General features: G+C 43.3%; 1 long non-coding RNA gene across 1 annotated transcript in view; it reads left to right on the top strand.

Annotated features, from left to right (window-relative positions):
• Nucleotides 1-771: 771 nt before the first annotated feature.
• LOC142749737 (uncharacterized) overlaps nucleotides 772-27,583 on the top strand; it is a 114,707-nt gene continuing 87,895 nt past the window's right edge. Inside the window, exons 1-2 of the long non-coding RNA XR_012882447.1 lie at nucleotides 772-834; nucleotides 16,783-16,844. This is a non-coding gene — a long non-coding RNA (uncharacterized LOC142749737). The remainder of the gene's footprint in view (nucleotides 835-16,782; nucleotides 16,845-27,583) is intronic.

A 27,583-nucleotide genomic window follows, 5' to 3' on the forward strand; every position in this document is an offset into this window, starting at 1 on the left:
GGGTGCAGATAGAAGCTTCAAATCTTTGCGACAGTGGCATTGATTTCTAAAGTGACTTTAACTTACTTTTACAGAGACACCAGGACAGCAGAGATGGCGGCAGTGCTGATCACCAGGAGATGACGTGGCGCTTCATTATATGCTGGTCACTGCTGAACACCAGGAGAAAGAGAAGTGTTGCATTGTGTGCTCAGTACACAACGACGCACAGTGTTCAGGGCCGCCACTGGACACCGAGAGAAGGGTGCCATTAATCAATGCCCCACGTGCCAGTTGTGGCACGGGTGCCATAGGTTGCCGGCCCCTGTTATATACTGTTTGGACATAAGTATAGCAGAAAGAAATCAACGCAGACTAAATCCATAGAATGCTTTTTAAGTTATGGATTTTCAGATCATTGCAAAGGGTGACATTTGCGGCACATCCACAGCAAAATCCATAGTAAAATCTGCATGTAACAGATCAGTGGCAAAACCAGCAGTGAAAAAATTTATACCATTTAATGTTCATTAAGTAATATCACATTTATCTACATCCAGCAAGTCTTCTCTTGGATAACCACTTGAATACAAAGTTTCGCATGGATATTGTACGGCTGCAACATCTAGATTTCCCGCACTGGTCATCTATTTGCTTTGGAACTTGTTGTTTTGTACATTAATAAATTGTCGGGGATTTACCTGGAGGCCTCTGTAAAACTGCTGACAACACATCATTATGTCATAATGGATTGTACAAACTGTTGCATTGGCACATAGAGTTCTTTCATTACTATTATCTACAGGTCGGAATATCAGCTGGACCCTGATCACTCGAGCATTAAAATGTCAAATGGTAATTTATCTCTAGAGAAATTTGATTGTGAACCCCATTGAGGACATTGACTGATGCGAATGATGCCAATCTTTGTACAGCACTGTGGAATATGTTGGTGCTATATAAAAATAAGCATTTATAAATAAATACACACGTTTCATTTTATCCTAATGGTAATTCAGAATGTGCATAATGCAGTGTGAGTTTACGCCTAAACTAGATGGATTACATTCTTTCGTCACGTCTGTGTGTAACATTTTGTGCTTAGATCACTGTCATGACGAACTGGCTACTATTGATAGAGTAGTTGATATTGATAGGATATGCCATAAATGTTTTATCTATTGGGGTCCGAGCTGTAGGCTGCTTCCAATGGACGTAGTTTTTCTCGGAAGACACATGGTGTCAGTTTATAGACTTTAATGGTATGACCATGTGTCTCCTGGGAAAAGTCGAGTACACCTGACGGGAGCCAAAAGTGCACAGCACCCATCCTAGCAATATATCATAAATCTATATAATAATAATAATAATAACAACACCCGTCAACAACAGCTTGCTGACGATTTCCAAAACAGCAACAAAAAAAGGTAATGAAGACATCAAAGGTGGAACTTCCCCTTAAATAAGCTCAAGTCATTGATTTAAGAGGATTCATATTCTATAGAAATACTAATAATAAACGTATAGTACATTCGATTCTCATATATATATATATATATATATATATATATATATATATATATATATATATATATATATATATATATATATATATATATATATATATATTACACATTACGCTGCATCCAATCAGTAGAAGTTAGATACATTTCAGTCCTTCTAAACAGTGACATCTAGAAATCCCTGTTAACATACACGACACCTACCTGCTGGCTGCCTCCGTTTTCTTGTTTCATTGTGTAATGTGTCCTCACGTTGCTTGTCAAACGTTATAAAGAAACCTATGAGTGGGCCCAAAACAGAATTACGCATTAATCATTAAACACATCTTCTTTTATTGACTACAATTTCACTGAATTATTTTTCGTTACGATAAATCATTAACATTAAATAATCAATATAAAACAATTCGATTTATAAGCAATAGAAGGTAATTACATGAAGAACAATTATGTAATCGACTGGGTGAAGTTAATCTCCTCCTGCCAGTCTGGACCGGCACCAAGATTTTTCGCACCCTTATCATTCAGTTTATAAATGTCACTAAACGTGGCCATAGACATAAGCTTTTAGCTAGGCTATACCTTTGGCAAAGACTCAGTTCACTACCCTAGCCCTGTATCTTAATACACTCCTTCCAGCACCAGGGGCAGCGGCGCCAGCCCCTCCTACCTATGCCCCTTTTGAATGGATGCCCCAACAAGCTAATGAGCGGGCATATGATCCCTTCAGCATCTGATTTCAGGGAAAACATGGATCAGGCAGGATGGATATTTTCAGTCTAATTACATTGTTTCGTCTGAGATTAGTGGTTCCAGATGTGTCTGGTTGCCACTTATCTCTCGCTAATCAACCAAACCAGTAGGTAATTTTTACCTGGCTTTTTAATTGGACTAGTGCTGGTAGGACCAGAAAGTCTCATTATACTCAAACCCAAGGAACGTGCCAATAAGATTGGTATGTCTGCATGTCATATAGGGTATGCGTTTTGAAAAAACTGGGGACACACAGGTTGGAGAACACTGCTATTAGGGGGTCCGTAGCACAAGGTCAATGCCAGACGCGGTTTATCAGGTTTAACAAATGGACTTTTGGGTTGTATTCAGATGTAGCACAATTTAATTTGAAGTCAACTTTCTTGCCGCTGTGTATTTAGTTAAGTTAAAGATGGCTACATCAGTAGTTTTATAAGAAGAGGTAAGTGGGTTAAAGGGTTGTCTGCTTTTTTCTTTTAGAAACAGCTTAATTCTTGTTCATGGTTTGTGTCTGGTATTTCAGCACATTCAAATGAATAGGACTGAGTTGCAATACCATAAACAGCCTATGGACAAGAGTGGTGCTGTTTCTGGGGGAAATAAATCATAGCCTCTTCAAATAATTATTATCCAAAACACCAATAGAATGTTCTACCACTTGCTTAGAATAATGCAACATCTTTCATTTACCATCTATTTATAAGTCTAAGAAGCAACACAGTTCCCGTGGAGATTTCCTAGGATACACCTGTGGGCAGACAGCGTGAGAAAATTATAGGAATGAATAAAATGTTAAGTGGAGAAGTAGAACCTCTTATTAATGTCCTGTAACCAAACATTATGTGTCACCTGTGCTCCACATATAACAGAGGCCATTAGAAATGCAGAGCGAAAATGATGAATATTTATGTAAAACATGCATTCAGATAACGAAAGTATGTCCATAAAGTAACCAGAGTTCACTGTCCTGAGGCCTCTCACATTGCCGCTTACAGGAAAAGACTAAACAGTAAAATAAGCCTTGGAAAAAAGAAATGTAAATAATATATGCATATACACTATGAGCTGGAAGCACAGATGGGATTTTTAGCCCCTGATATGTCAAAAATCTCACCCGTGGCAACATTGTCCGGTATCTTAATACTTTTTTTAAACAAAAAGCGACTTGTTGGCACCCACTGATACACAGCAACCGGGGGACATACCCTGTACCCCCACCCACTTAGCAATACCCTTGTTACATTATAGTCTGATTTTCTTGTTGACCCATCATGTGATGACACCTATAGACTAGAACCATTGAAAATCCAGTGTTTGTAGACAATAAAGTTTCATGGTGTTTAATTTTATGATTACGGATATATCATGCTTTGCTTCTCCAAACACATTACGTGTAATTACCAGAGGTAAAACTAATTCTAAAATCAGGACTTAGCGTCAGACTATGGAGGTTCTAAAAGGGGTATCCCCAATAAAAAAGACTTGTTCTAAATGGATATCCCCATTAAATATATAGTTAACAAACATGCATATGGAATATGCTTACTAAAAATAGTAGAAAGGGAGTATGTAAAAAGAGTAAGTCTTATCTATAGGAAGCAATGAAATTACATCCACCAGATCTAATGATGATATCAGAAGTATGACCTTACATCCATTAGATCTAATGATGATATCAGAGGTATGACCTTACATCCATTAGATCTAATGATGATATCAGAGGTATGACTGACATTACATCCACCAGATCTAATGATGACATCAGAGGTATGACCTTAGACCCACCAGATCTAATGAGGACATCGGAGGTATGACTTTACATCACCTATATCTAAGGATAATGTAACAACTGGCAGGTATGTGGACCCACTGGGTCACTACGCTGTAATGAAGCAGCTGCTGATCAACAGAGTATATGGGAGTCAGTGATGATAAAGTACCCAGAAAGTCAGAGGTGGGCATATGCCAGACAATCAGGGGAAGCAGGCCTGTGCAGGGCAATGGAACCTGGCTAGGACACCAGACAGGAGTAATGCATTCTCGGACACTAGACTTGGCTAGAACACTGGACAGGAGTACTGCAGTCATCTCGAACACTGGACTTGGCTTGGGTACTGGACACAGATGGTGAAGTAATCTCGGACACTCGATTAGGCACTAGAACCGGATGCAGATACTGGATACGGGATATAGGATACAGCTAAGGAACTATTTGCAAGACAAACATAGGGAAGACATAGGTACCTTTTAAAGTTCCAGGAAGGATTTCCTGGTACGCGCACGAGCACTGTAAAAGAGGGGCCGAGTGCACGCGCGCACCCTGCAGGCATCAACTGAAAATGAGAGCAGTGCGCACCGGTTTCCCTGTGGGAGAAGACGCCGGCAAGTCTTCAGAGGTCTGCGATCGTGGCTGCCGGTAAGTGGAAGATGCCGGCGGACAGCGACAATTACAGTACCCCCCCTTATGCCCCCTCTTCTTAGGTCCAGAACGTAAGAGGAATATCCTGACGAGAGCTGGAGCATCCACATTTTCTTCAGGCTCCCATGACCTCTCCTCAGGACCAAAACCCTTCCATTCCACAAGGTAAAACGTCTTCCCTCTTACCTTCTTGTAGTCCAGAATCTTTTTGACTTCGAAGACATCAGAAGAACCGCTGGGAGCAATTGCAGAGCTAGGGGATTTGCTGTATCAGTTCAGGACGACCGGCTATAGGAGGGACACATGGAACGAGTTGGGTATTTTGAGAGTTGGAGGTAGCCGTAGTTTATAAGACACATGGTTAATCTGTTGCAGAACTTCAAAAGGACCAAAGAATCTGGGAACTAATTTGTAGGAAGGGATCTCCAGGCGAATATTTTTTGAAGACAACCAAACTTTGACTCTGGGAGGAAACTGAGGAGGAATTCTTCTTTTCATAACGGCATATTTTTTCATGCGATCCACTGCCTGCAGGATCACGGACTTATTTTAGACCTCAAGAAAGCTTCCGAAAGAAGAATTGGCTGTTGGCACTTGAGATGTAGCCATTACAGGAAGAGGAACACGTGGATGTTGGCTGTACACAATGAAGATTGGAGAAAAAACAGTAGACTTACTCATGTGATTATTGTCACGGTCACAGGGTATGTGGACCCACTAAGCCGCTCCCCTGTAGCAGGGAGGCAGCTGACCAGGTCACAGTCTACACGAAAGTCAATAGCAGATAGCAATGCTTGGGTACCTGAACTAGTCCAGACAGTGGCTGTGGCTTCAGCACGGATGGAGGCCGGTGCGGCAGGTAGCGCCAGACGTGGCGGGCAGTATCCGATGTAGCAGAAGACACTGGACGTGGCAGAAGACACTGGACGTGGCAGAAGACACTGGACGTGGCAAACGACACTGGACATGGCAAACGACACTGGACATGGCAAACGACAGCAGGTGCAGTAGACACGAATCCAACACTGGTAGGCACTGGAACAAGAACAATACGGGATACAGGAACGGGTAACAGGGCACGGGTAACAACTAGAATGGGGAAACACTAAGACCATTTGCGAGACAGACTGGGATAGACTAACAACGCCCGGACGATTTCCTTTGTGCCGACTGCCCGCGGCCATGGACGCTACAATTATTATAAGAGAATTCGGCACATGGCAGAAGATGTACCCAATTGTCGTGTTAAACAGATACAAAATGACAAAGATCATTTTCTAGTACTTGATTAATTATCTCCACTTGACCATGAGATTGTGAGTGATAAGCAGAGGAAAAGTCCAATTTCACATCCAAAAGTTTACACAGGTTTCTCCAGTATTTAGATGTCAATTGTACACCGCGATCACACATGATATGGAGGGGTAGTCCGTGAAGACTAAAGATATGCTGAACAAACAAATTTGCCAGATGAGGTGCTGAGGTAAGGCTAGACAGCAAGACGAAATTTGCCATTTTAGAAAAACCGTCCGTCACGACCCAGACAGTGGTACATCCAGCAGAAGGAGGAAGGTCTGTTATAAAAATCCATGGCTATATGTTGCCAGGGATCATCAGGACCTGGCAGGGTTTAGAGCAGACCTGCAGGCTTGGAATGGGTAGCCTTGTTTGGGACACAGTAGGTACATGAAGAGACATAGTCCACAACATCTTTAGGCAGTGTGGGCCACCAGTAGTGATGAGAAATAAGTCCCAAGTCTTACAGCCACCAGAGTATCCAGCAGGGCCGGCCTTAGGGCTGTGCGAGCACACAGGGCGCTGCCCCCCCAAGCATGTACGGGGCACCACTGGGCTCTCCCTCTATTCTGTGCTCTGTTCTTAGTTACACACATGAAGTAAATAGCTGAGGAGCACAGGAGGAAGCTCTGCTCACAGCCCGTCCTTCACGAAACCTGTGATCCTGTCAGCATGGAGAGATGGTGTGTGTGTGTGTGCGTGTGTGTGTGTGTGCGTGTGTGGGTATACAGACAGTATGTGTCTCTGTGTTTGTATGTGTATATGTTACAGTGTGTGTGTGTGCCTCTGTGTGTGTATACAGTGTGTGTGTGTTTCTGTGTGTGTATACAGTGGCATAACTACCGCTATAGCAGCCGTAGCGGCTGCTACGGGGCCCGCAGCATGAGGGTGCCCAGGCCACCCGCCGGCACGGGCCCCCCCCCCCCCCCATGGCCGGAGGCTCCGCTAGCAGCCGCTATAGCTGCTACAGCGCGACGCCACTGAAGGGGTTGTTCCTACAAAAGACATGCATCCCCTATCCACAGTATAGGGGATATGTAACGTCGGGGTAGGGAGACGGACAGGTGAGCCCTAATTTACCCGCCACTCAGTCCCTGCCTATTTGCACAGTCCGTCCTAGGTGATGGCGTACAACTGGGCGACGGTCCCTACGCTCACTATGTGCACGACAAACAAAACAAGACAAGGGAACACAGAAGCAAGGGAAGAGGGGCAGTTGCCCACGGAAACACAGTGAGCAACAGAGTAGTGAACGAGCCGAGTCAAACCAGGAGAGTATGCGGTAGCAAAAGCAGAACAGGGGAAGAGTCAGTCAAGCCAGGGTCAATATGAAGCAGAGGTCAATGGTAATAGCAGGAACAGCAGAGCCAGGAAAAACAAGAATCACAGGCAAAGGACAAGCAGCAAATGAAGGTATAAATAGACCAAGGGCGGGAGCTAGAACCGTCTGGCCAGGCTGTGATAGGTTCTCCCACTCCTCAGCCTACCAGCCTGAGTGGTAGTAGATCGAGACACTCTATCAGACCTAGGAACAGATGCAGACTGATTAACCATGGGCGTCGACACAGAAGCTGTGTCTGGCAGATCCTTTACAGTACCCCCCTTTTATGAGGGGCCACTGGACCCTTCCTAGGTGGACCTGGCTTATTGGGGAACCAAAGATGGAACCTCCTGAGCAATAACCCAATGTGAACATCCCGGGCGGGTACCCAAGTCCTCTCCTCAGGTCCGTATCTTCTCCAATGGACCAGGTACTGGAGGGAGCCTTGGACCATCCTGCTGTCCACAATCTTGGCCACCTCGAATTCTACCCCCTCAGGGGTGAGAACAGGGACCGGAGGTTTCCTCGAAGTAGCCAAGGACGGGGAGCAGCGTTTCAGGAATGAGGCATGAAACATGTCGTGTATTTGAAAGGACGGGGGCAACTCCAGCCGGAAGGAGACAGGGTTAAGGACCTCAATTACCTTGGACGGCTCTATATACCGGGGAGAAAATTTTTTGGATGGAACTTTAAGGCGCAAATTTTTTGAAGACAGCCACACCAGATCCCCGACCACAAACAAGGGGTTAGCAGAACGTCTTTTATCTGCCCTTAGTCTTTTGTATGCTCTGGGACGCCTCAAGGTTCTTCTGAACCTGGGCCTAGACTGTGCACAGTTCCTGATGAACGACATCTACCTCTGTATTGTTGGAACCACCAGGTGAAACGGAGGAGAACCGTGGATTAAACCCAAAATTACAGAAAAAGGGGGAGACCCCTGACGAGTTACTGACCCGGTTATTAAGGGGAAATTCGGCTAGGGGAATGAAGGAGACCCAATCATATTGACAGTCAGAGATAAAACACCTTAAATATTGTTCTAGAGACTGATTAGTCCTCTCAGTTTGGCCATTAGTTTCAGGATGGAAGGCTGAGGAGAAGGACAGATCAATCTCCAACTTCTTACAGAAAGCTCTACAAAACAATGAAACAAATTGTACCCCTCTGTCAGAAACAGTATTGACAGGAACCCCATGGAGACGCAAGATGTGTTTGACAAACAAGGTAGCTAACGTCTTGGCATTGGGTAGTTTCTTGAGGGGCACAAAGTGGCACATCTTACTGAAGCGGTCTACTATAACCCACACCACCAACTTGCCTTGGGATGGATGCAGTTCGGTGATAAAATCCATGGAGATATGGGTCCCAGGTCTCTGGGGAATGGGCAAAGAACATAGTAAGCCCACTGGTCGGAACCTGGGAGTCTTGGACCTAGCACAAATTTCACAAGCGGCGACGTAGGCCTTAACGTCTTTAGGCAATCCAGGCCACCAATAGGTTCTAGAAATGAGGTGCTTGGTACCCAGGATGCCTGGATAGCCAGATAGTGCAGAGTCATGATTTTCCCTGAGTACCCTTAGCCGGAATTGCAGGGGAACAAACAGCTTGTTCCCAGGAAGGTTCCTGGGAGCTGAACCTTGATCAGCCGCAATTTTGGAGACTAAGTCAGAATCAACATAGGATATGATTATACCTGGGGGCAAAACAAAAGCAGGATCCTCCTCCGAAGGTGGGCTGGCCATGAGACTACGCGACAGAGCATCAGCTTTAATATTTTTAGACCCAGCCCTATAGGTGACCATAAAGTTGAATCTAGTAAAAAACAACGCCCATCGAGCTTGTCTCGGGTTTAGCCTCCGGGCAGATTCTAGGAAAACCAGATTCTTGTGGTCGGTAAGGACCGTTACCTGGTGCCTAGCCCCCTCCAAGAAGTGGCGCCACTCTTCAAATGCCCATTTAATGGCTAAGAGTTTGCGGTTGCCCACGTCATAGTTACTCTCAGTGGGCGAGAACTTCCTGGAGAAGTAGGCACAGGGACGGAGATGGGTGAGAGAACTGGTACCCTGGGACAAGACAGCACCCACTCCGACCTCGGAGGCGTCAACCTCCACGATGAATGGCTCCATTTGATTAGGCTGAATCAGCACTGGGGAAGAGATAAAGCACTTCTTAAGGATCTCAAAAGCCTGGACCGCCTCCGGAGGCAAGTGGAGGAGATCAGCACCTTTGCGAGTAAGATCCGTACGAGGCTTAGCGATGACCGAGAAGTTAGCAATAAATCTCCTGTAGTAATTAGCAAACCCAGGAAGCACTGTAACGCCTTCAGGGAGGCAGATTGGACCCATTCAGCCACAGCCTGAACCTTGGCAGGGTCCATGCGGAAATCATTAGGAGTGAGGATATGACCCAAAAATGGTATCTCCTGCACCCCAAACACACATTTTTAGGTTTTAGCAAAGAGTTTGTTTTCCCGAAGGGCCTGGAGCACCTTCCTGACATGCTCAATGTGGGAGGACCAGTCCTTGGAAAACACAAGTATGTCATCAAGGTACACTACAAGAAATACCCCCAGGTAGTCTCTTAAAATCTCATTTATGAAATTCTGGAAGACCGCGGGAGCACTACACAACCCAAAGGGCATGACGAGGTATTCGAAATGACCTTCGGGCGTGTTAAACGCAGTCTTCCACTCATCCCCTTCTCTGATTCGGATAAGGTTATAAGCCCCCCGAAGATCATACTTAGAGAACGATTTTGCCCCTTGAACCTGATTGAAGAGATCAGGAATCAAAGGAAGGGGATACTGGTTCCTTACAGTGACCTTATTCAAGTTTCGGTAATCGATGCACGGCCTAAGACCACCATCCTTCTTCCCTACGAAGAAGAAGCCAGCACCTACCGGAGAAGTAGAGGGGCGAATGTAACCCTTGGCCAGGCTTTCCTGGATATATTCTCTCATGGCTTCACGTTCGGGACAAGAGAGATTAAATATCCTACCCTTAGGGAGCCTATCTCCTGCTACCAAATCGATAGCGCAATCGTATTCTTTATGAGGAGGTAACTCTTCGGAGGCCTTTTTAGAAAAAACATCAGCAAAGTCCTGAATAAACTCAGGTAGAGTGTTCACCTCCTCAGGGAGAGAAATAAAATTAATAGAAAAACAGGACGTCATGCATTCATAACCCCATTTAGTAAGATCCCCAGTATTCCAGTTAAACGTGGGATTATGCCTCTGCAACCAGGGAAGGCCTAAAACCAAACCGGACGATAATCCTTGCATCACCAGTACAGAACACTGCTCCAAATGAATGGAGCCAACAATGAGTTCAAAAACAGGGGTATGCTGCATAAAATAACCATTAGCAAGTGGAGTGGAGTCGATACCCACTACCGGGACAGGTTTAGTTAAATCAATCAATGGCATAGCTAGAGACATAGCAAATTCCACAGACATATTATTAGCAGAAGACCCTGAATCCACGAAGGCACTGCCGGTGGCAGACCTACCCTCAAAAGAGACCTGAAAGGGAAGCAAGATCTTATTAGGTTTCATATTTACGGGAAATACCTGTGCGCCCAAGCGACCTCCCCGCTGGTCACTTAGGCGCGGAAGTTTTCCGGCTGCTTATTCTTACGCCTAGGACAGTTGTTCACTTGATGCTTGTCATCCCCAGAGTAGAAGCAGAGACCATTCTTCCTGCGGAACTCTCTACGTTCTTGGGGAGACACGGAGGCACCGAGTTGCATTGGTTCATCCGAGTTTTCCGTGGAAGAACGAAGCAACGGAGCCTCGGGAGCCATCATAGGGGAGCCAGAGGAGAAGGCACAAAAACGTTCAAGTCGTCGTTCCCTTAGTCGTCGGTCAAGACGTACCGCTAAAGCCATAACCTGATCTAGAGAGTCAGAAGAGGGATAGCTAACTAACATGTCTTTCAGGGCGTTCGATAGACCCAATCTAGACTGGCACCTCAAGGCAGGGTCATTCCACCGAGAAGCTACACACCACTTCCTAAAGTCAGAACAGTACTCCCCAACGGGTCTCTTACCCTGACATAAGGTCACCAGCTGACTCTCGGCAAAGGCAGTCTTGTCAGTCTCGTTCTAAATGAGCCCGAGAGCAGAAAAAAAAAGGTCAACAGAGGAAAGTTCAGGGGCGTCAGGAGCCAAGGAGAAGGCCCATTCTTGGGGGCCGTCCTGGAGCCGGGAAATAATTAAACCCACTCGCTGGCTCTCAGAACCTGAGGAGTGGGGCCTTAGACGGAAATAGAGCCTACAACTCTCCCGAAAGGAGAAAAAAGTCTTCCGGTCCCCTGAGAACCGGTCAGCCAACTTGAGGTGGGGTTCAAGAGGTGAGGTGGAGGGCACTACCTGGGTAGCATCACGCTGGTTGCACCTCTGAGCCAGGGCTTGGACCTGTAGGGAGAGACCCTGCATTTGCTGAGCCAGGGCCTCAAGGGGGTCCATAGTTGTGTAGGAACCAGGGTAGAAAAGGTATATGGGCCTGTGATTATGTAACGTCGGGGTAGGGAGACGGACAGGTGAGCCCTAATCTACCCGCCACTCAGTCCCTACCTATTTGCACAGTCCGTCCTAGGCGACGGCGATACATGTGTGATCGCTGGGACGCCCAGCGATAAGGAGAACGGGGGACCGAAAGTCCCCCGAAGTTCTCCATGACAAACCTCAGACTTCCGGGATCTGTCTGCAGCTCAATAGAAATGACTTGCGCAACGGTCGCGCGCCTTTCATTTTTATTGAACTGCGCAGACACCGGAAGTCCGAGGTTTGTCATGGAGAACTTCGGGGGACTTTCGGTCCCCCGTTTTCCTTATCACTGCCAGCGATCACACATGTATACCCTTGTCCTGTGGATAGGGGATGCATGTCTTTTGTAGGACAAACTATAGGCCGTTTTTTTTTTTGGGGGGGCTATATAGCGTTATCTACAGGGGGGGTCTGTATGGTGTTTTCTACAGGGGAGGGCTGTATGACGTTATCTACAGGGGTAGGTTCTGTATGGTGTTATCTACAGACGGAGTCTTTATGGCGTTATCTACAGGGGGGTCTGTATACGTTATCTACAGGGGGGTTCTGTATGGTGTTATCTTCAGGGGGGTCTGTATGGCGTTATCTACAGGGGGGGCTGTATGGCATTATCTACAGGGGGTTCTGTATGGTGTTATCTAAAGGGGGGGTCTGTATGGCGTTATCTACAGGGAGGCTGTATGGCGTTATCTACAGGGGGCTGTATGGCATTATCTACAGGGGGATTTGGGCCTGTAAGGCGTTATCTACAGAGGTGCTGTAAGGCGTTATCTACAGGGGGCTGTGTATGGCGCTATCTACATATCTACAGGGGGCTGTGTGTATACAGTGTGTGTCTCTGTGTATGCCCCTTCTCTCTATCCTGCACTGATATAGAGAAGGGGCTGCCGATTAGTGCAGTGAAATTTTGCAGCGAAAACGTGCCCGTAAATACGGGTGGAATACTGGTTACACCGGACCCGTATTTACGGGCACGGGTCCGTAAATACTGGTGCAATATGGTTCGAATACGTGTGACCAAAGACCCGTATTTACGCCAGTATTTACGGGAGGGGAAAAACACGTTCGTGTGCATGAGGCCTTCGCAAAAACAAAATTGCCACGTGTAAATACACTAAACCTAGCCAGTATTTTTGGGTGGAAAAGGTGGCAGCGCTGCATGCAGGAGTGCGGCAATAATAATTTAAAGTCTCCATGGCTTTCCTTGTAATGGTAATCCATTAGATGACACGGGCTGTTTTATGACAGTCAGCATCCTGCATCCTGCCAAAGGGTCTGCACTGCCCCCACAGCTGCTTCTCTGGGGGATGGAGGATGTGTGAATGGGAGTTTATGATACTGAAGTGTAACCATAGTCAGGGAGCCGGAATGGACAAATGAACAACGTCAAAGACAGGTCAAGGTCAGGGGTTATAGATATTTGTGAAGAAGCCAAGGTTGAGGGTCACAGGCAAGCAGATATGGAACAAGTAGAGGCAGCAGCCATTGCTGACAATAAGTGGAATTGCCCTTAACTAGCCCCTATGATATAACTGATTCTGACATAGGAATAAAGCAGGCACCTAGAGAGCAAGATGTAGCACCACCAGAGGGAGGTAGCAATGTTGGAGAAAGGACTAAGCTGCATGGCTGGCCTTTGTTTGGATGGTGCCATGTCAGTACCTCCCCCCTTATTTTGTAGCATATATAGCCAAAATAATACAATCATACAGTCTACATAGTCAAATAACATTGGCATATGGTGCCCAAAAAACACTGGCAGACAGTTTCCAGTATAACACTGCTCAAATGCTGCAGGGTTCAATACAGCTGCCTTCCCATAGGCACCAAGTGTGGGATCATGGGTGCAAGCTCTGGGTACCCAAGCCATCAAGGGAAGTGGTGCCCCTTTCAGTAGTTAAAAGTGATGTGCCCAGGTGGCCTGTGCGACTGCACAGATGGCAAACCTCTAATTTATTTCATTTACCTCTAAATAGCAACAAAAAAAAACATGTATAGTACAAGAGCAGAAATACAGAATCCTATAATATATTCTAAAAATATTATTATATATATCACTGATGCCTATTGCTATACTGGCACATATATCAGAAGAGAGCATGTATGAGAGAATCGCAAAGGTCTTATCTCCACCCGTTCAGAGTAACAGAACCTTTAGCTGCAATATAAATCTGCTTATGGTGACATGTTAAGGTTATCATTCCGGGCACACAATAAAAATTACCAGTGCTGATATTGATGCCAGAATTTCTTAGGTAGTAAGTACAAAGGGCATTCACTTCTAATGTGGACCTCTGGATGTGCAGTAATAGATTTCAAGTAAAAAAAAAAAATAATAATATATATATATATATATACATAGTCCAAAATCATAGCTGCTTACTAGCAGTGTAGAGAGCCATAGGCTTCCCCTCCATAAATAACACAAAGAAAAATGAAGTTCCCTCTTCTGCATTAACTTGGTGCACAGTGCACATTAAGACATTACAGAAAGGAGGGTATAATATATGTAATGTACAGTTAAAGTACGATGCTGGGATATGCCATCACCAGGTTGGGGTGTGACTACTCGACTAAAAGTCCAAATTACTAAAATGGTGAAACAATTTGTGGTCGTATATGCAGTTAGGAACAAGACAGACACTTTCTAAAACAATATATTAATGCAAATCTATCAGGTTAAAAGAGGGACATTTAAAGAGGCTCTGTCACCAGATTTTACAACCCCTATCTCCTATTGCAGCAGATCGGCGCTGCAATGTAGATAAGAGTAACGTTTTTTTTGTGTTTTTTTTAAACGAGCATTTTTGGCCAAGTTATGACCATTTTTATATTTATGCAAATGAGGCTTTCTAAAGTACAACTGGGTGTGTTTAAAGTAAAAGTACAACTGGGCGTGTATTATGTGCGTACATCGGGGCGTTTTTACTTCTTTTACTAGCTGGGCGTTGTGACTAGAAGTGTATGATGCTGACGAATCAGCATCATCCACTTCTCTTCGTTAACACCCAGCTTCTGGCAGTGCACAGACACAGCGTGTTCTCGAGAGATCACGCTGTGACGTCACTCACTTCCTGCCCCAGGTCCTGCATCGTGTCGGACGAGCGAGGACACATCGGCACCAGAGGTTACATTTGATTCTGCAGCAGCATCGGCGTTTGCAGGTAAGTCGATGTAGCTACTTACCTGCAAACGCTGATGCTGCTGCAGAATCATCTGTAGCCTCTGGTGCCGATGTGTCCTCGCTCGTCCGACACGATGCAGGACCTGGGGCAGGAAGTGAGTGACGTCACAGCGTGATCTCTCGAGAACACGCTGTGTCTTTGCACTGCCAGAAGCTGGGTGTTAACGAACAGAAGTGGATGATGCTGATTCGTCAGCATCATACACTCCCATTCACAACGCCCAGCTAGTAAAAGAAGTAAAAACGCCCAGATGTACGCACATAATACACGCCCAGTTGTACTTTTACTTTAAACACGCCCAGTTGTACTTTAGAAAGCCTCATTTGCATAAATATAAAAATGGTCATAACTTGGCCAAAAATGCTCGTTTTAAAAAAAAAAACAACGTTACTCTTATCTACATTGCAGCGCCGATCTGCTGCAATAGGAGATAGGGGTTGCAAAATCTGGTGACAGAGCCTCTTTAAGGAGTACAGAGGGACAGCGGCATTAAGATTAAAATCATGAACTGTCCTACTAAAAGAGGGATAATTGGAAGTTATGTGACCCTTTCGGTCTATGGATCAGTGGGGGGGGGGGGGTACCAGCAGTCGGACAGGGCTGGAACAAATTTGTTAACCCCTTTAAGGTACAAGACATTTTTGACTTTGAGAACCAAACAATATTTTTAGTTTTCTCCTTTCAACATTATGGAGTTTGTAACTCATTTTTGTATGACATGACGAGGTGTAGGACATCTGGTTTTGCAGGTCAATTTGTACTTTCTATATGTATCATTCTGGTGTATTAATATGCTAGCATTTCATTTTTATTCATTTAATTTTGGGGACAAGCAAAACAAAAAAGAATTCTGCCATGTTTTAGTTTTTAGCTAAAATAAGGAAAGATAGACAGACAGACAGACAGACAGACAGACAGACAGACAGACAGATAGATAGATAGATAGATAGATAGATAGATAGATAGATAGATAGATAGATAGACAGACAGACAGACAGACAGACAGACAGACAGACAGACAGACAGACAGACAGACAGATAGATAGATAGATAGATAGATAGATAGATAGATAGATAGACAGATAGACAGACAGACAGACAGACAGACAGACAGACAGACAGACAGACAGACAGACAGATAGATAGATAGATAGATAGATAGATAGATAGATAGATAGATAGATAGACAGATAGACAGACAGACAGACAGACAGACAGACAGATAGATAGATAGATAGATAGATAGATAGATAGATAGATAGATAGATAGATAGATAGATAGATAGATAGACAGACAGACAGACAGACAGACAGACAGACAGACAGACAGACAGACAGACAGACAGACAGATAGATAGATAGATAGATAGATAGATAGATAGATAGATAGATAGATAGATAGACAGATAGACAGACAGACAGACAGACAGACAGACAGATAGATAGATAGATAGATAGATAGATAGATAGATAGATAGATAGATAGATAGATAGATAGATAGATAGATAGATAGATAGACAGACAGACAGACAGACAGACAGACAGACAGACAGACAGACAGATAGATAGATAGATAGATAGATAGATAGATAGATAGATAGATAGATAGATAGATAGATAAACATGTTGTGGGGAAACCAAATATGTTGAATTATTTTTTTTATACGTATTTCTTAATTTTGTTATTTTTATTTTATTACAACTTTGCTTTTAACATTACTTTATTATTATTATTATTTAGTTTTACTTTTCTCTGGCAGGACCGTGGATGTTTCCATAATGATGTCAACGCCAACAATCACGTCACTGGAGCCAGAAAGGGGTACAAGGGGTGTTCAGTCTCATTTGAGTCAGGCGTGTGTTTGTGTATTACAGCTGTGCTCCGGCCAATGATACGTTTGGCACAGTGATAGTGCCCACTCAATGACCTTCACATAATGGTACATCATAGTGCCTTAACTACCGTAGGCTCTTAACGTACTATGAAACGTACCTATATTCGAAACAATAGATAAAAATCATCCATTTGTTACCCTGTTGGATGAAGTAATCCATGTAGTTAAAGTTTGTCTGTTCACATTGGTGCTAGGAGACTACATCGTGGCTCTGTCACTTTTTTACGACAAGAATTTAACAGAACCCCAATGGACTCGATTAGAAGTCAATAGGTTGAGTTTGTCACCAATTGTATGCGTCGTACGATGGATGCAGCACAGCGATATTGCTTCCATTATAAACAGAAGCCATGATGCCAATGTGAACAGAGCCTTAGAGACTAAATGCATCTTATAGCTAGAATATTCAATCTCTTTAATGTGAGCTGCGAAGAAAAAAAAAAGATCCATTAACTAAAAATATTCCCACAGCGATGACGACGTCCGTGGAGTCCTCATGTACTTCAAAGTAGAGACTTTCAATTAATTAGCCCTGTGATCTTGAAAGCGAATGATTTGTTTGATTTCTAAACACCAAAACGTAATTAAATTGGTCTCCAATTAAAATATTTCAGGGAATAAAGGTACGGCCTAACTTATAGTGACAAGTTTAGAGTATACACTATGCAAAATCACACGCCTGTGGTGATCAACCTACCGCATTGTGCAGCGACGAAACCAGGGGAAGGGGCTGGCGGAGCATGTGTGCCTGGCGCTAGGTGCCAGTGGGGTGCCAGCAAACCACTCTGCAATGCCAAGGGTATTTAGATATAGGGCTAGGGGGCAGCGAACTGAATCCTTACCCCAGGTGAAAAAAAGCCTAGCTATGACTCTTCATGAGAGTATTACTATATTCAGTACACTATACTGACTTACAAAAACAGCCCAGTGAGGATTCTCAGCTGTTTCTACATATGTGGCCCTTGCAAACGAAGAACACAGGATTGGGGAGGGTCTCCGCAGTCAGATTCTGATTCGATAAAAATTTGTATGGTGGGAAAACCCCTTGAATAGCTGATAATGCCCACACAAAATACAGGTCAGAGCTTAAAGGAAAACTCCAGGCAAAATTAAAATACTGTGATATGTCTAGTACAGGTCTTTAGGGGGCGATACATAACACACTCAATTTTTTTGATGTTTTTTTAAAATTTAAATTAGAATAATTTTGGAGGATTTCAGCTCTGAAGCTGTAGAATTGTTAATGCAGCTCTGGACTTTTATTCAGGCAATAACTCAGGATCGCTACAAGGTAAGTAATGTGATGTATTTACAGAGTTACTCAACTTTTTATCTAATCACTGCTATATGTAAACTGTTAAATGCTGTTCAAACAAACATGTTTATTAATGATGTGGATAAAAAAAATAAAGCAAAAATAGCAGAGCATGATACATTGTGATTGTCAGCCAGTTATTCTCAGTCTCCAGATGTCCTGGCTGTCAGTTTTCTGGATTCCACCTATCTGGGCAAGATTCCAATGAGGTGGGCAGAGAGAAAGATAACACATTGCCTTTCGCCAAAACCGCCCCCACCCACACTAGTTACTATATGAGAAATCACATGAATTTTTCTTATTACATACCATGTAATCTTTTTCATTACATACCACGTTACTAAGGATCCAGACATTTTCAGACATTACATTAAACATAGGCACATCAAGTCTGCTCTTTCAGAATGTGCAACATGGCACAGCAAACTTCAGACTATTCGAAATAATAATGTTATAAATGACCATTAAATAATAACAGACATGCTTCTATATAATAATACTAGTCATAGTTTCATATAATATTGTACCTGACATAGCAGCCCCCATGTAATAATTCTAGCATAGTCACTATACAATAACAGTCATAGTGCCCAATTTACACCATTAACAGTCATAGTGCCCTACAATGTGTATAAATGGCACCATACCAGCCCAGTAAAATAATACCAGTCATACTTCACGTATAAGAATACTGGCAAAACCACACATATAATACCAGACATAGTAAGCCATTGTGATAATAACCAGAGTGTCAATATACAGTAAGCCATAAAATAGTATCAGACATACTTCCCTTATATCAGCCATAATGTACACTGTATATAATAGTACCAGCTACTGTGTATAAAAAAAAAAGTACCATTCACAATGCTGTACTGTATCAGGCTGTATCAACCTCTCTGTACTACCCCCATTATCTGAGCCCTTAGTCCCAGAGATCAAGCACTGCCCTCCAGGTGTCCTCACATTAGTGTGTCCTCATTTGTATCTCTATGAGTGTGAATGACTTTTGTCTTGCAGGTTGGCTTTTTCTGGATAATGACCAGGGTAGGTAACATAAAAGATTGACCACTGCTTCTGTGCTAAATGTTCAGTGTGGTCATTAACAAAGATTTTATTTAGTTATTTATTTTTAAATTGAACACCATTTTAGAGTTTATAGGCTTCAGAGCTGAAATCCTTCAACCTTGCTTGCTGGTTCAATGCCTCCAGGAACTGTACAGTAAACTGATGTTGAAAAACTAACTGTCCCCTGCATTATAGGAGCTCAGCAAAACAGTTAACCAGCCTATTTTAAACCTTAATGACCAAGCCATTTTTTAAGTTTTTCCATCGTCGCATTCCAAGAGCTATAACTTTTTTATTTTTGCGTCGACATCGCTGTATAAGGTCTTGTTTTTTTGCAGGACAAGTTGTATTTTTTAATAGCACCATTTTGAGGTACATATTATTTATTGATTAACTTTTATTAACTTCTTTTGTTGGGGAATAGAAAAAAACCTGAAATTTCGCCACTCTTTTTCGCGTCTTAAATCGACGCCGTTTACCGTGTGATATAAATAACACAATAACTTTATTCAGCGGGTTGTTATGATTGCAACGATACCAAATTTCTACAGTTTTTGTATGTTTTACTACTTTTACACAGTAAAAACGCTTTTTTTTCAAAATTTGAAGAGCCATAACTTTTTTATTGTTCCGCCGATGCGGTTGTAGGAGGGCTTTTTTTTTGCGGGAAGACTTGTAGTTTTTATTGGTACCATTTTGGAGTAGATGCGACTTTTTGATCACTTTTTATCACATTTCTTTTAAGTCAGGATTCACAGAAAACGGCAATTTTTCCATAGTTTTTTATAAAAAAAATTACGGCGTTCACCGTGCGGGTTAAATAATGTTATAGATTTATAGTCGGGGTCGTTATGGACGCGGCGATATCAAATATGTGTAACTTTTTTACTCTATTTGTTTTTATAATAGTAAAGCATTTTGTAAGGGGAAAAGGTGAGTTTTTCATTTTTTTTCACTTTTTTTTTTAAATTAACTTTATTAAACTTTTTTGTTACTTTTTTACTAGTCCCACTAAGGGACTTTAATATGCAATTCTCCGATCGCTATTATAATACACTGCAATACTTTTGTATTGCAGTGTATTACTGCCTGTCCGTTTAAAACGGACAAGCATCTGCTAGGTCATGCCTCTGGCATAGCCTAGCAGGCATTCACTACAGGCAGACCTGGGGGCCTTTATTAGGCCCCCGGCTGCCATTGGAGACACAGACACTCTGCGATCTTATCGCCGGGTGTCGGTGGGATGAGAGGGAGCTCCCTCCCTCTCTCCAAAAGCACTCAGATGCGGTGCACGCTATTGTGCACCGCATCTGAGGGGTTAAACGGGTGAGATCGATACTTATATTGATCTCACCCGGCAGAGCAGGGACGCCCCCAGCCCTCAGCTGCCTCTGGCAGCTGAGAGCAGGGAGATTTGACGCTCCCTGCTCTGTTTACTTTATCCTGATGCAGTGCCGTAAAAAGTCATATGCATCAGAATAAAGCCCGTTAGCGGCCGCCGTTAAAAGGCGTATTGGCGGTCACTAACGGGTTAAGGAATATGTCTGACAACAAGCTTGTTGACCGTTTCCAGAATTGTGAATGCAGCTCTGGAGTATACGAAAAATAATACAATATATTTATAACGTTTCTCAACTTTTTATGCACAGGATTATTCAAAAGTCTCCTTGTGTCCGGAATATAAGCATCATTGATCAAAACTATGTCATCATATAATGACCAGCGAATTCTAATTGACTGGCCTGAATAATAGCTGGGATCACTCCACTACAAAAGGACAAAAGGAATCGGGTGATGGGACTGTGCAACTAGGCATACCTGTCCACCGGCACGGAATATATTAGGTGGACCATGTGAGAGAGAATAAAAAGAAACCAATTAGGATAAGGCCACAAGGAGCTGCCATGACATGGTCGCGACGCAGCCAACAAACATGCCGGCACCATGATCGGTGCGGCTGTCAAACACCCTGTCAATGGCCGCGCGTTGATGCAGGTAAAACGGCCCTTTACCCGCAAAATCGTGCGGCCATAAAGGGTGTATTAATTATTTGCCACACGATTTTGGAGATAAAAGTACGTTTTACCTGCATTAACGGGCGGCCAAGAGCGTATTTGACAGCCGCGCCAAACCGTGTAAGTGCCGCTCCATGTGGCCTTACCCTCAGGGGGTACAATAACAAGTATGTAAGAGCAATATCTAGTCACTGGAGCATTTAAAAAAAAATTATTTCAAATCATCCCAACAGAATAATTGTTATGTTTTGTGTGATCTAACAGAGAAATATAATATTTTATCACGGGAAAACCCCTTTAATATAATGCAGTAGATTAACCTGCAGCCAGATGAAAACAACAGATAAAGCATTGTGATGTCATAGCACATCACGTCAAATGACAAACTCAGCTTTGCTACATTTGTAAGATTAATAGGAACTCTAAGGGTATGTTCACACGCAGTGTTTTCAGACGTAATTCGGGCATTTTATTACTCTAATTACGCCTGAAAAAGCTCCCCTAATACGCCTACAAACATCTGCCCATTGCTTTCAATGGGTTTTACGGTGTTCTGTTCCCACGAGCCTTAATTTTATGCGTCGCTGTCAAAATACGGCGCGTAAAAAGACGCCCGCGAAAAAGAAGTGCATGTCACTTCTTGGGACATCTTTGGAGGCGTTTTTCATTGACTCCATTGAAAAACAGCTCCAATAATGGCCGTAAAATACACCGCGAAAAACGCGAGTTGCTACAAAAACGTCTAAAAATCAGGAGCTGTTTTCGCCTGAAAACATCTCCATATTTTCAGAAGTTTTTCGTCACTGCGTGTGAACATACCCTTACCCCTATAGACATTGAACGTATAAATGTGCTACTACATAATAGAAAGGAAATGATATAAATACAGTTGTAGAAGAACAGAAATGTGAAGATGTAGTAGAGCTGAGTTTTTGCATGGCTCATTGTGATATCACCATGGGTCTGGATACCAGAGAGGCAGTCCATGCTTCAATGGGGTCCCCGGAGATGGGGGCCCATTCCAGGTTGACATAATCCACATCCAGGATCTCCTGTCCCGGGTGTGGTGGTGTCAAATAGAACCTGAAAGGGGCCTAATTTTTATCTTTGCTATAAGCCCTTCTTCTTCTATGTATGCCGTCAATAGGACTGCAAAGAATAATCATAATTTACTTACGATTCATGGCCAAAGAATTTAACAACACATTCTGCTCTGCTACATCTGTACTGATTTGGGGATTATGTTTTCTATGTACTCACCATGGTCCCAGCTTCCTTAGGACAAGACTATTGAAGGAGGCTGAACTTTAATATCATATTTTTATGAAGCTTCCTAGGAAATTAGTATCACATGGCCTGGACTAACAGAATTTCCCTCAATCCATACTGACACTTTTGATTAGTTGTAATTGGCAATGTGAGCTCTTTCGTAATTGTGTCTCTTGAGTCTGTAAAGACTTAGCCACGCGTAACAGAATTGCTTCAGAAAAGTTCTGCATCAATTCCGTTGAAAGTATCAGACTTTCCGCTGGGGCAAAAACACACCATTTGCGGTTTTTACTGCAGAAAATGGTGCGTATTTTGCTGCGTTTTTCTCAATGTTGGGAGATGGTGACATCTCCTCTGAAAAACGCAGCAATTCAGTCCACATTCCGCAGCAGGAATTGACAAGCTGCGGTACGAAAAATACGCACCGCAGGTCAACTTCTGTCCATATTTACACAGCGTGTGGATGATATTTGTTAAATCTCATCCACTTTGCTGCTACTGTATTCTGCCGCATATTTTCCGTCCGAAATTCCAAACAAAAAATACGCAGCAATTCCGCTACGTGTGGACGAGTCCTAGTATAGGTAAAAATGGAGTAGTTGCAAACTTGAAACAGAAGTATTAGGGTATCCGCCCTGGGCGCCACAGGGTGTTCCAGCCGTAAAACGAAATTGTGGTGCAGTTTTTCGGCCGGAATGTTTGCTACGGAAAACTGAACATAAAAAAAAGTTTCATACTTACTTTGCAATGGTGACGCGTCTCTCTGCCGTCCTGAGGCCGGCCTCCTGGATGACGTTTCATCCCATGTAACCGCTGCAGCCTGTGATTGGCTGCAGCGGTCACATGGGATGAAACGTCATCCCTGGAGGCTGGGCTGGACGAAGAAGCACAGAATTCTGCGTAAGTATAAACTTGTGCAGCTTTTCGTCATAAAAATTGCAACATCTGCTATTTATTGCAGGCTTTACCTTCCCATTGAATTCAATGGGGGAAAACCCGCAACAGAAAAGCAGCGATTACGCGAATATAATTGACAAGTTTCGAATTAAAAAAGACCGCAGGATTTCAATGGGGAAGTGAAAATCCGCAACAAATACTAAATCTTGCGGTTTTTTTGCCGCAGTATATTTGCTAATATGCAATAAGTGGTCGCAGATACAGTGTTAGAAGACATCAGAGAGTCAGAAGAGTTTCAGGGCAATCGGGGCAATTGCGATTCCACCCATAAAATAAAATAAAATACCATACTCACCTCCCCTGGTCTTCCGTAGTGATGCATCCCTGCCAGCCTCCGGAGATGACGTTGTTTTGTCCCATGTGAACACTGCAGCCTGTTATTGGCAGGAGGCAGACAGGGGCACGTTGCTACGGGAGACACACCCCCTTTTATGTAGTGCCACACAGCCCCACTCGTGTATAGTGCTACACAGCACCCACTCCCTTGTATATAGTGCCACACAGCCCCCCTGTATATAGCGCTACACGCAATTCCCCCTTATATATAGTGCTATACAGCAGCCCCCCCCCCAAATAAAATATCTATATATATTGTACTTAACTTGCCTCGTTCCCGCGACGGACGGAGCGCTGCACAGCCTCCGGGGGGACGCTTGCGCAGACCAGTGTGATGCAGTGACATCATCATGTCGGCATGCAGAGGGAGTTTACCTAGCACCTTATAGGCTGCAGGCCTAACGTGGACTGCAGCCTATAGAATTCAATTGTGTGCAAGTAAATGTAGCTGTCGCTAGTTACCGGGCCCCCTCCGGTGCTAGCAACGCCACTGGGCATGAAATGTTATGGGACGGGTGGCATGGGCCGCCTCGGGCCCCGTAGCAACCGCGGGGAGGGGTCCCTAAGAGGATGGGGGCCCTGGGCAATTGCCCCCCCCCCTTAACGCCGGCCCTGCCTGTAGCCTAGTAAATCTAGCTATCTCCTATCTATCATCCTATCTATCTATCTGTCTATATATCCCAGATCGATCTATCTATCTATCTATCTGTCTATATATCCCAGATCGATCTATCTATCTATCTATCTATCTATCTATCTATCTATCTATCTATCTATCTATCTATCTATCGCAGATCTATCTATCTATCTATCTATCTATCTGTCTATATATCCCAGATCGATCTATCTATCTATCTATCTATCTATCTATCGCAGATCTATCTATCTATCTATCTATCTATCTATCTATCTATCTATCTATCTATCTATCTATCTATCTATCTATCTATCTATCTATCTAGCTAGCTATCTATCTATCCATCCATCCATCGTCCAGCTGCACCAGCCTGAAAATATGGATGGATGCACGCGCTGGGAACCCGATCACGGTTCCAGATCCTCCAATATGTGTCCAAAGATAGGCAGCACCCCAAATCAAGGTGAAAAATGTAGCTTTTAATTGCCCTCGTGCCACATTGCGGCTCAATACAAAGAGCCTTTCCCAAGTATGTTAACAGTGTACAAAACAGTGGTATATATGGAGGCTAAATAAATAGTCCCAATTAACAGGTGATTGATACAAAACAATAAAAAACAACAAAAATGCCGGACATATCAATGCATATAAAAATACATATTGTGTCAACAATGATCTATCTACAAGGAGATCAAGTGCAATAATTCATCAGATGTATGAATAAAGTGCAAAAGTGCTAATTGTTACAAACAATATTAATCAGGTGCGTATGTGTGCAATTTGTTATAAACCACATTGCCATGTAATACAGTGGATCCGTGTTCCAGTGTGCTGTTATGTTGTATTATTTCCGGCGTCCTGAGTTTCAAGCTGCGCAGGTCTGCCGTTTCACAAGTGAGGAATAAATACTCATTAAAATAAACGCGCTCTCAGGCAGAAACCTATTGCGCATGTTCACGCATGCGCACTGGTGGTATGAGGTCGTCGGCAGCCATGTTTGGTGAGGTTTTATCCCCTATAATTATATATACCAATGTGCATGTCAGCGCCTGCGCGCACTTCAACGATTATCGTAAACATAAAACATGACAATGGTATGCCTATAGATATTAGTAATTGGGATCTCTGCAAGCTATGGAAACAGAGGCTGCATATCTTTTTGTAGATTAAAACTAAAAAATCCATCTCATAATGTGGATACTATGATAAATATGCATAATGGAGCCTTAGAAATAATAATTTTCGCGGCTTCAATAATTATAATGTATATACGTGTATTAATGTCATGGAAAGGTCTCTGTTGTTGACATTCAATGTCATATTAAAATAATATGACATATACACCTAGTCACATGTTATTCTTATATAGACTGTAAAAAACACTGAAAAACGCATTAGTGTGTATTGAGACCTAAGAAAAAATAGAAAAATATGTAAACAATTTAGTAAAAAAAAATGTCTGATATTTGTTTCAAAGTGAGAAAAAAAAACTTCAATTACAGGATATGCAATGCCTCATAACGTTTTCAATATAATGCGTAAATTAGGTGGATACGTATGTGTATGATATATAGCAATATTTAAAAAAAAAAACATGTATAACACACCGGGAACCAGGATCCAAAGTAGACATGGAAAGAACTCGTATTAGGCTCCTTGTGATGAAATCTGGAAGAAATATATATAATTAGAAAAAAAACAACTGTAATTAATTTTATACACTAAATTATGTCCACGGAAGATCTGTGTCCATTGCATCCCACTGCATCCCATGACTTGCCTAAGTAGAGTCGTGTGTTAATGAACCTTCACTTATCCCTTCTTTTCCCCCACCCCTACCTTTGAGAAAAGACACGTGACACCGAGGTTGGATGTGAAATGGCCACAGCAGCCGTTTATTAATTTTCATAGTTTTATAAAATGCAATTTTGATCCGAAACATTCGGATAACTAATTAGGAATCCAACCAGAGAATTCCTCCTAATAATTCACATGACCCAACATGGGTCAGAATCATAAATAACAATTAACGTTAACATTAATCCGAGCAGGGGAAGTCCTTGAAGCCATTTTTAGATATTCCTTTTTTACCTCGAGTTAGCCATCTGCAACACCACCAAGACATTACCTCCAGCCGTAAACCAGCTCGGAGGCACCGCTCACCTCTGCAGATGGCTCCAACCACCAGAAGACCACTTCAAAGGGATAACACCCTATGAAGTCTTAAACCATGTACCTTTTTTGGGGGACGCATACCCCCGATGCGACCCCCCCACCATTTCGTACTGACCGACCTCAAGGACTCCCCCCGCCAGCTGCTATGACACCTGGACCTGCTCCGAATGAAAATAAAACAACATGTTAGATAAGCACACAGTAAAACAAAACAATCATAGACGAACTCACATAAAGACCACAAGGGACCAACCAAACAAAGGGCGGGAGGGTGGGAGCTTATGAAAATGAGTGTTTCTCCTCCCGCTGCTTCCGGCTCAATGCCGAAAACAGCGGGAAGACTGGCAACGTCCCCTAACTCCTCCCTACCTCTCGTCTACCCCCCCCCCCCTGCATCTCCCTCTTGTTAACCCTTTTCCTCCTAGGTCCTGTCATGGAGGCTTCCCCCTGAAGCCCTGCGGGCTGCGTCCAGCCTCTTCTTGACTTGCCTAAGTAGAGTCGTGTGTTAATGAACCTTCACTTATCCCTTCTTTTCCCCCACCCCTACCTTTGAGAAAAGACACGTGACACCGAGGTTGGATGTGAAATGGCCACAGCAGTCGTTTATTAATTTTCATAGTTTTATAAAATGCAATTTTGATCCGAAACATTCGGATAACTAATTAGGAATCCAACCAGAGAATTCCTCCTAATAATTCACATGACCCAACATGGGTCAGAATCATAAATAACAATTAACGTTAACATTAATCCGAGCAGGGGAAGTCCTTGAAGCCATTTTTAGATATTCCTTTTTTACCTCGAGTTAACCATCTGCAACACCACCAAGACATTACCTCCAGCCGTAAACCAGCTCGGGGGCACCGCTCACCTCTGCAGATGGCTCCAACCACC

The sequence above is a fragment of the Rhinoderma darwinii genome, chromosome 1 (assembly GCF_050947455.1).
Source record: "Rhinoderma darwinii isolate aRhiDar2 chromosome 1, aRhiDar2.hap1, whole genome shotgun sequence".
In the NCBI taxonomy this organism is placed as follows: Eukaryota; Metazoa; Chordata; class Amphibia; order Anura; family Rhinodermatidae; genus Rhinoderma; species Rhinoderma darwinii.